At 30.2% G+C, this 10,509-nt stretch overlaps 1 protein-coding gene across 2 annotated transcripts in view; it reads left to right on the top strand.

Annotated features, from left to right (window-relative positions):
* Window positions 1-10,509, top strand: part of Gyc88E (Guanylyl cyclase at 88E) — a 119,408-nt gene that overhangs the window by 74,744 nt on the left and 34,155 nt on the right. The gene's annotated exons all lie outside the window — the stretch shown is intronic.

Raw genomic sequence — 10,509 nt, 5'->3', positions numbered from 1 at the left:
GTTTCTTTGTACTGCATATGAATATGTATTTAAATACTAGGGTCTTCAGATCCTCCCACGAGTAAATGCTTTGTACACTGTCTTACTACATTAGGCGTTTATTGTAAGTATTCCTTAATACATAGTTGTTGTTGTAGTATTCTTTTGTTTTTCTATTTCTTTTGTGATTTTATCTCATTTCAAAAATTTAATTATTTTATTTGAAAAAAGCCTTGGAAAGCCTTACAAATGATCTCCCCGGACATTTTCGTATGTTCATGACAGTTAATCGGCAATTATGTACACACACCCACACATGCCGCCAAGTATTCAGGGGCAATCTAACCACAATCATGATATTTTCGGTCTTTTGCATTATAATTTGCCACATATCGTCGCCGCTTGTTTGACAAACGTGTTTACTTGAATTATTATTTTCGCTGTCAAATTCCATTAAGTATTACCTTCCAAGCAGCAAGGATATATAATATACGGACATCTACGAGTATATATAGAAATTAATTTTGTATCTTTCTTTTGCTTTCACACCTACAAATAGCTGTTTTCTAGAGGTCTTTGCTCTTCTTAATTATTATATTTATGTTAATATTTTAAATTAATTTTTTTATTTCATTTTAAAATGTCCTCTTTACTGGCAATAAATCAACTTACTGGTTATTGCATATAGCTACGTCAAATTTGATCTTGAACGCTGTGGTGACCTCTTCCTTTTTGCTCATTCACTCACTCACACGCCCACATGGCTACTCACCCACCTGCTGCTGCCTCTTTCTTCCGCTGTTTAAACCGCAGAATTTGGATTTGCAATTCAGTCGGTGGTTAATGTAAACTTTTGTCTATATCGTAATCAAATTGTATATAGCTGTATATACAACAATTTTCATATAGTGTTTATTATATACATGCATAAACATATATATTTATACATATATGTATATATATGTATATATGTATATATATATATATATATATATATATTAATACCAATAGGAAATGATTATCTCAAAAACTATGAGATCATGCGCTGTTTGAGTAGATTTTAGTTCACATTTTCATAGCAAATATGTATTTGTTTGTAAACAGAAAGAATTTCATTCATTTAATGGCGTGTTGCGAATCGTAAGGATTATTTCAGCTCGTTAAATTTGTGTTACATTCGATTATCTTTCTTAGATATCCTTAGGAATATTTTCAGTACTTTTTTTTCGTATTTATTAAGTGCGTAAACGAAAAACTCGAATTTCACTATTTGATTGAGAATTATAATTAAAATATTCATAATTTTTGTTACCAACCTTTACATATGACAATGATTTTTAAAACCAAGCCTTCGTAAACAAATTTTGTATTAAGGATCTTACTTACACTTATGCCTTTTGATGAGAATAAAGATTCGTAAAGTAAACCCTTAAAGTGGCCTAACTTTGACTACTCATTCTGGAAGTAAGGAAAAAAAAAAGTTTTCTCTCTTTCAGGCTGTATCAATCATTCATTATATTTGGGTGTATGAAAAATTGTTTATATTGTCATTTCAGCACAAAAGGGTCGTTTTGGGAAACTTTCGGAATCTGTTTTTTTTTGAAAAGATTGATCATTGACCCACAACGGTGCTTCTAGGAACTTGTCCTAGTGAAACAAAACAACAGCAAAAAACAAACGGGATATTAGTCTACAAAAGACTTGATACACATATATTTTTAACATTATTAACATTTTGCGCAAAATGAGATTTCAACCAAACGGGTTTTTAGCACAGTTACAGTTAACGTTTTTAGTGATATAGTTTCCGAGTGCAATCTTCGCCCAATTTGAAAAATGCGGTTTTGAGAAAAACTTGTTAAAAGTTTAACGTGCCTTAAGGAGCCGTTAGAAGCTTTTTCTAGGAAAACATTTTTATGAGGGAAATTTCATCACAAGGTTATCTTGCGTCGAAATGCTTTCAGCAAATCGATTGCGTTTAATCAATATACAAGTATGATAGCCTAAGAAGAATTTTCGAAAAATTACATCGCAAGGCTATCTTGTTTCGAAATGCGTTGAAACAACATAGTCAAATAAAGCTTATATAGTTTATTCAAATCCATTCTTGCAAAAATAGTGAGATAGCTTTCAATCCAATCTGATATTACAGTTTGTACACACAAATTCTCTTCACTATTCCAACCGAACTAACAACTTCATATAGATGTTAGTTTCTGTAGATAGTATCGTTAAAGAGTAGTCGGTTCTAAACAACCAGCTAAGAACTAACACATCAGCCTTATTTTACACAACGTTTTGGAATATATGAAATACTGCTAGAACAGGTTGTTAGGCGTCAGATTTTCAACATGTTAAGCTTATATCGCTGTTCAGTGAATTTCTTTATTGCTACTCGGCGTTGAATAACACAGAAAGAGCAAGTTTTCTGTCAGAAATCCGTACGCTGCGAATTCAGGGGAATTAAATTAACAATAAGACATCTTCTCCCAAATGTTGTTGCAACATAACATTTTTTCAAAATATACTGGGGAATATTTTTGAAGTTAATGTCGCATTCAGATTTCGGTCACACATATCCAGCTGTCGTGAAAACATGGGATTTATATTGCTTTTAACTAACTACTTTTGAGCTGATATATTGACTGAAAATTAGTTGTTAAACACAGTTCTAAAGTGAGAACTCAGCGGGATATTGTCAAAAGTTGGTAACAGCTTGCAATTTCTGCTTAATTGTTTAACTTTTAAACTGGAATTAATATTTGAAGTGGAAGCCTTTAATAAAACGAAGGTTTAAGTCTAGTTGATTTATACATTCCTTGTTAATACCAAGTACGTAAAATATAAGCAAGTAATATTCAAGATTTTATTTTGTAAAAAATGTTAACTACTTATTATTATTAAAGACTTCTTACTTTCAATTTATTGAGTTTTTTTTTTACTTCTGCAACATATTGCCGAAAGTTTTTATGATTTTTTAATAATTTCGAATTTAAAAAATGTTTCCAAAGAGTTCCAAGTAGAAAAATAAATCAAAAAATCGTTCCTATTCTCAATTGCATGAACAAATATTAAATGAAAGCCACGAACTTCTTGAAGGTTAGACAGCATATTCAATAAACAAAGAACTTTTAAACAAAACAACAAAAATTTTCCCACCGCTTCGTAGCAAATCAAGCTGCTTACTAATGTCCACAGACGTGCAACACATATTGTAATTTGCCGCATTTATGTGATAAACGCGTGCCAATCACCTGCTGGTGTTTAATCAAAATGCAATAAAAGTAAGAGTCGATGAATTCTTGGCAGATCAACAAATGGCACAAAAAAGCATATACAAACTTTTCCGTTTAAAAAGACACAACTTTTCACTTTTTAGAAAGTATATTTCTTGCTACGCAGTGAAAGTTGCTTGTGACTTTACAATTGTGGTAAATAAAAAGCGCAAAAGAATGTGAAAGTATTTATATATAAATATATAATATATACGAATAGATTTTTATGTTGTTACTGCAGTTGCCAGGTATTTCCCTAACGAATTCACTTCTCTAGCAACTTTGCCAAAGTTCCTGCACTTTCTTAACTTTTCTTGTTTATATTTATTTTGGTACTTACATAATTTCTGCATTCATATAACCGAAAATGGTCATATGTACTTAAACATTGTATTAAATTATAAGTATGTATATTAAACCACGATATATGGAAGCCAAACTACAAATACAAAAAAGGAAATAATGAAAACTTAAGAAGTTAAATAACGCATATGTGCAATAATAGAAGCAACTCAAAGCATTACTTTGGTTGAACAAAGTTTTCTGTTTTGCTTGCTTTTGACCCCAATGTCAAGGTTAATACTTGTGTATAGTAAGTACAGCATCGATTTGCCTCACAGCCAGACAGTGCCACCTTTTATTTATCTAATTTTGGCTATAACCAAAGGCGAACTGTGGTTGCCTTTGTGCTTTTTTGGTCACTTTCAAAGTAAACACAACACAAATTTCAAACAATTTTTGTAGAAAATCTTCTTTGTTTGCACTTCTGCTATTTAAGATTATATGTAACAGTATCAGAAGACTATATATGTGTATATGTTCACTAAACACGTGCATTGTGTTTTAAAGTTTTATTTTAATATTTATTTTTAACTTATTAGGCAATAGCATTCTTGCAATTGCGTCAATTTGATTTAAGTTTATTTTGATTTCAATACTTGTTTGAAAAATATAGATTGCAGAAAATTTTTTGAAGTGATCACATCTCAGATCGAAGATATTGCTGTCTGTATTGAATCAGTTGCTTGTGAGCTGGTACGAAACCCACGTTGCACAGATCTTTCGCAAATTCCTCTGGATTTCTTTGGAGTGTGAACTAATTCGATCAAACTCGAGTCATCCAATGTCATTTTGTAATTGAAGTTTTCGTCAGAAACAGCCTCCTATGGCAAGGCACTGTATTTATCATAATCGGTGCTCATATGACATATGTATGCATGTAACGATATGTAATTTATAGCAGATTTTTCAAAATATTAAATCGATAGTTACTGAAAATACCACATCTTACCCATAGTGTCCAACTAAACTATGTGTTCAATATTAGTGGCTCTCTATTATAAGAACTATATGAATGTTCAACTTGTCTGGTACTTTCTATATCCCATTACAAATTTGCACTAATAAGTTAAGCCATATAAATGCCCGAAACTATTATCCGGAATTATTTTTTTAGAATGGATCATTGTGCTTTCAAAAGCTGGAGGCATAATGCGGTATTATAATTCTTGGGGTATAATTTACAAGAATTTCTTTAAAATAATTAAACAATCGAACTTTCTTAAGGTAGTATTTTAGTCTAGAGGCATGAATATCAGGTAATTTTTGATGTGTCGAAAAAAAGGCTATTAATATTTTTAATATAAACTATTTAAATTTAAAAAATTATCAGCTTATGAAGTGGGAGGCATTTGACCATACCAACGATCTGAAACCTCCTACCAATCTGAAACCAAAAAAAAAAAAAAATAATGTTAATCAAAAATATTGTCGCAATGACTAATTCAACGAAAGGAGTTGGAAAAAAAATGTTCCGCGAAATGGCGAATGCCTGAAAAAAAACAATAATGTTTGTACCACTTTTTTGAATATTTCGAATTATTTTAAAATAGTAAAAATTGAAATTGACAATATGAATAATTCCAGACAAATCTATAAAGAAGACTCTCCAAAAATTTCAGTTAAATTGGTTCACTACAACCTGAGAAATCGTGGGTGTTGCTTTGAAAATTACAGTTTCGAGAAAAACGTTTTCGCATCAAATTTTTGTTCGATTAGTTCCGGAATACCGCTTAAATATTTGCAACCTAAAGTTCGCATAATTATCATTATAATTTTTTTCATTGCATTCCTGGAAAAATGCAAATTTTCAAACATGAACTTCACTTCTGGTTAATTTTTTAATATAATTTACGTTTTAATTGAAGGAAAATCTGACTATAACCTAAAATGCAAGCGTGTAGCATTATCTTAAATTAGGTTAGTTATGGAACTTTTAGCATGAAACTTTAACTGAATGTAAAAATTGTCTCAACCCTTCTAACTATTGAAAGGAAGTGAGGTAAGTGAGTGAGAGTGGAAGGCTTGTAATAGATTATTCAATTTATGTTCAACTTCCGTATATTGCGACACCGCGATTGAGCTATGCTAAGTATATAGTGCAACGACAAACAAATTGACGTTTGAGTTAAAAACAAAAGAAACGAAAAGGAAAACGAAAAAGTTTATGCAAAGATGGTTGCAAAAACTACTTGTATATCGGGTGGCATAATATCCTCGCATACTTTCGTTTTTGACAACTAAATCTATACACTTTTGCATGCGTTTGAACCAATTGTCGAAGCAGTTTTGCAAAAAGTGATTTTCGACAACCTTAACGAAATTCGTTTTGGAGTGATCTCCGATCTCAATTCAATTCATCATGGTGAGTTAATCCTTGTCGAAAGTTGTCAAAAAAATTGAGAAAAAATGTTCGTGATTTAATTCCATTTTCTGGCGGAGATGAATATTTTAAGTTACTATAAACAACACAAATAGCGCTCATATGTCGAAACGTTCTGAATATGTATAACATAAAAAATGTCAAACTTTACGACAAAGTTGTGAGTTTTTAGCAACACTAGGGTTGCCAAATACCGAAATATAAAGGCAACCTACGTATACACACAGTACAACATGACGTATGAGCAACAAAGAATATATAAAACATTTGTATGAATTCTACGCACATTTGATGTATAAGCTACACTACGTATAACTTTAAGAGAAATAAATTTAAGAAAAAAATCACGTAAAACTTTTTTGTAGAGCGGAATATTTTAAACTCGAATATCATTTTCACAAAATTTTAGGTTGACTTCCATTATGCAAAATTTCACACAATCCCATGTTATATTCGTGTCAATGGAAACATGATTTATGATGGTTTTAATTGAAAATAAAGAGCATGCTTAAGTTGGATAACGTTGGTACATAACGGACACCCTTATGTACATAGTGAATAATGAAATAAAATTATTTATATATCAAAACTTTTTTTTTTAATCAAGCATTGTATTATTTAATTAAGTAAATATTTTGTTATAATCGCGGTGTAAAAACTATATTATAAATATAATTCACAAGTAAGGTATTGAGACTTGCAAAAAAATATATTTATTGTAATTAAAATTAAGTAAAATCAATTTGTAAGCATGTACTGAAAATATCACTTCTCTGTGTAGATATTAGATGTATACTTACATCAGTCATTGATTTTCAAGTTCATTTACGTAGGCTAAATAGTATATGAATTCAAAAAATTTGCTCAAGCAGACAATACAAATACATATATAAATATATGAGTAGAAGTCAATATACACATATATGGTAGATGTATATATGTGAGAGCAAACGAGAATCATAGTGATTATAAATATCTGCCAAAGAAATATTAAATAAAGGCAGGGTAAATGCAAAACAATACCACTTGGTAGTGATGAACAAAACTAAAACGTATACTAATACATAAGTGAATATTAGCATGTGGATACATGCATATATACATATGTATATTTTTATTTTATGGTTTTCGATTGTTTATACAAAATGAATGGATGCTATTCTGTGTATTTATATAATAGATACACGTACATTAATATAGAGATGGTAGTTTTAGGTATAAGAATAATATACATTATTGTGAAAAATATAAGTAGAGTTTATAAGCATATATGTAGCTTGCATAAAGAAACTTATAAAATTGCTTGCTAACGCCCCAGATTGAAGCGAATTCCTGGTCACATCGATAACCGTAGAAACGATATGCAATAAAGATACATACTGCCACGACTGCAATAACGAAAAAATGCTTTATGCGTCTAAGGTTAAGCCAGGCCTTTTTATTCCATAAAAATATACATACACAAAAGAAAGTATCATGCAGTATCAAGTATCCTTTTCTATTTTTCATATACTCAAAATGTGCTCACATTTTCCTTCAACTGAAACAAAATTAAGGTTTATTTCGGTACTAAATCAAAAAAAGGTGTAAGAACAATATTTTTTGTGCAAGACATAAGTAAAATAATCAAAAATTGTGTTATTTGCATTTTTTACATAAATTTTGAGGTTATGTGAAAAGGGTGTCGATACAAAAGTTGTAGATCTTTTCATTGTATACAATTTTTTCATTTACATTTTTTCTATAGGAATCGTAGTTCTGCCGTAAATAGAGATAAACCTTTTTAAAGCCTTAAAAATTCAGCCACGCCCTTCCCTTCCTTTTCCCGAACTCAGATCGCCGTTAATTTTTTTCTTTTCTTTTTTGTTATTTTTTCTTTCGTTTTCAATGGGTTTCTAGTTAGTACGATTTTTTTTTTTGTTCTCAAAAATTATCTATTCTGGTCAATAATTTTTATAATTTTTTTTTTCTTTTAAATGTTTTTGGTCTTTTTTTTCGAAATTATTGAATATTTTGAACATACTGCAGTTTTCATAATCAAATTGAATTCACTTTTCAGACAACTATCAAATATTAATTGTTTCAGTTAAATTGAGTACATTTGAACATCAAACATGCAGCATTATTTTACGCCACTACTGGAGTTGTTTGAATATAGTATGAAATTATGCAAATATTTTACAAAACATTGTTGCATATATGCCAATTTATGAGTACATATTATCATTTATAAACTATTTATACTTAGATTATACATACTTGTATACCATTTCCGTATACATTCACATGCATACATATGTACGAGGATATACATATGTACATATTTTCTTCGTTTTGTTTTCAAAACAACTTTTCAGAACGCGAGCAAACACAGTTTATAAAATTTATATAATACATAAAACTTATTTATACACATATTAATATATACATTTGAGTATATTTTATATATTATATTTATATTTTGCTGGTAACTCATATCTGCAAACAACAGCTCATACAAACGAGGCATTTTGAGTTGTCTTAATGATTTTTAAATACAATTTTGAGAAAAAAATGTATACACATATGCCTATAGAAGCTGTGTGCATGTATCCGAGTTAGTATATATATATACAATACATGCATACATACTTGTATGTGCATTTAATACGAAATAAGCTTTTGAAGCGTTGTTTTCATAATTTATTCATTTTCTTTTAATAAAATCTTATATTTGTGCATATATATCTGCAGGAAAATATTGTATGACGTTAATTTCAACTATTTTAATTTACGATGACGACGTGTGTGCTTTCGAAGTACTTAAATAGATTCTCTAAAGATTTTATATGCAGAAAAAATGATTAAAAGGCAGCAGAGGTTATTCAAAATATCAAAAATAAGTAATAAGTCTATCTTGTCTATGTATATATATACAGAAGCGCATTTTGCTATATACATATGCAAATGCCGTGGTGTTTAAAAATAGCACGACATTCATTGAATATTTTACTTATCTAGAATATTTTCCATTGCAAAACAAAAATATAAAAGAAATAAAAAAAAATTAATTCAACAAATGTAGCAAATAATTAAGTCAAAAATTGGCATGACTCATGTTGCGGTCCAATTTTGCAATATATTTTTTTTCCAATGCACAGCAAAATATAAGCATATTTGGCCTCGCTTTTGTCATGGTTTGCAGCTGTTGTCCAATATGCTCAGACACTTGAACAGGCGACTCGTCAGTCAGCTTTCCATTCGTTCATCAATACCTTCATAAAAGTACACATACATACGTTGCATGCTTTTAATAAGATGACCACTCAGTTTTTTGCGGCCTACATGCCGCCTCCTGCATATGAATGCACACATACATAAATACGCGTCCATATAATTATTTTCATAATAATTATCGGCGACTGAGAAGCAAGGCATTGCACACTTTTAATTTCATTGGTATTCAATGTTATTTTTAAAGTTTTCAACTCAATATTTTTGTTTCGCGTTCAAAGTCAGCCGCTGTAGTGGCATTATTTGCTTTGGCTTTTCTGCTTTATTTTATCGTTTACTATTTTTGCAATATTTATTGTTAACTGCTTTGTGCTGCCAAAAATTATTGTCAAAATACACGTAATAAATTGCCGGACATCTGTGGCACTTACAATAACTTTTGCCTTTCAAAGTTGACTTCTAAGTACAATTTGCAGTTTGTTACGCCCACTCTATTTTGATCGATAATTATTTGCACTAGCAAATGGCACTTGCTTATCTGTCTTGTCTTGTTGAGCACTCAAAAATACTATAAAATAAGCACTAAATGAAGAGCGCACTTAGCAAATAGAATGCCGATTTGTTGCAATTTATCATGAAGCCCAATTACAAATTATTGTCAAAATACATTGTAGCTTGAAAACTACTTGTTACAATATGTTACTAATTATTACACTAATTGCATATTTGGACATTTCCTGTAGTTTTTGTTTTAACAAACAATGATGTATCACCTTTTTATAGAAGAAATTTGAATACATAAAGATTAAGTGGAGGACCGACCAATACTTTTAGATTTCAGAAAAATGCATTTCACTATTGTCCACCAATAAATAATATGAGAGTCTTAATTTATTTTTATCAAATATTGTTGCATTGCAGGCTGCTATTTATTGCATTTTACAAACATAGGTATATCCAAGTTAGTGATATTCTCTTGTGAACTAAAGAAAAACGAAGAGATATGGTAGTTCATACATATGAAGCCCTTAAATGTGTGCCAATAGAGCAGTGGTCTGAAATTACTAGCCATTGGCATCCAAAACTATGATTTCGGCACCATCAGAAACTATGCCTTGCGTACTGAGCCCAGTAAGTTTTACTAACCAATATTCCAAATATATTATTATAAGTCTTTCTCTACTGGAAACCTCAGATCGCTTATCGCTTAGTATTCTGGCGTTATTGAGAAATTTCTAAATATATATTTCATGACAAATTTTGATTCCAATGTCATTGATGCCAATAATTTGGGTGACGCTTCAATGTCACAACAGATGT

This window comes from Bactrocera oleae, chromosome 2 (assembly GCF_042242935.1).
Source record: "Bactrocera oleae isolate idBacOlea1 chromosome 2, idBacOlea1, whole genome shotgun sequence".
NCBI lineage: Eukaryota > Metazoa > Arthropoda > Insecta > Diptera > Tephritidae > Bactrocera > Bactrocera oleae.
The sequence above is the reverse complement of the archived record's forward strand: the minus strand, read 5'-3'. Positions and strand labels throughout refer to the sequence as shown.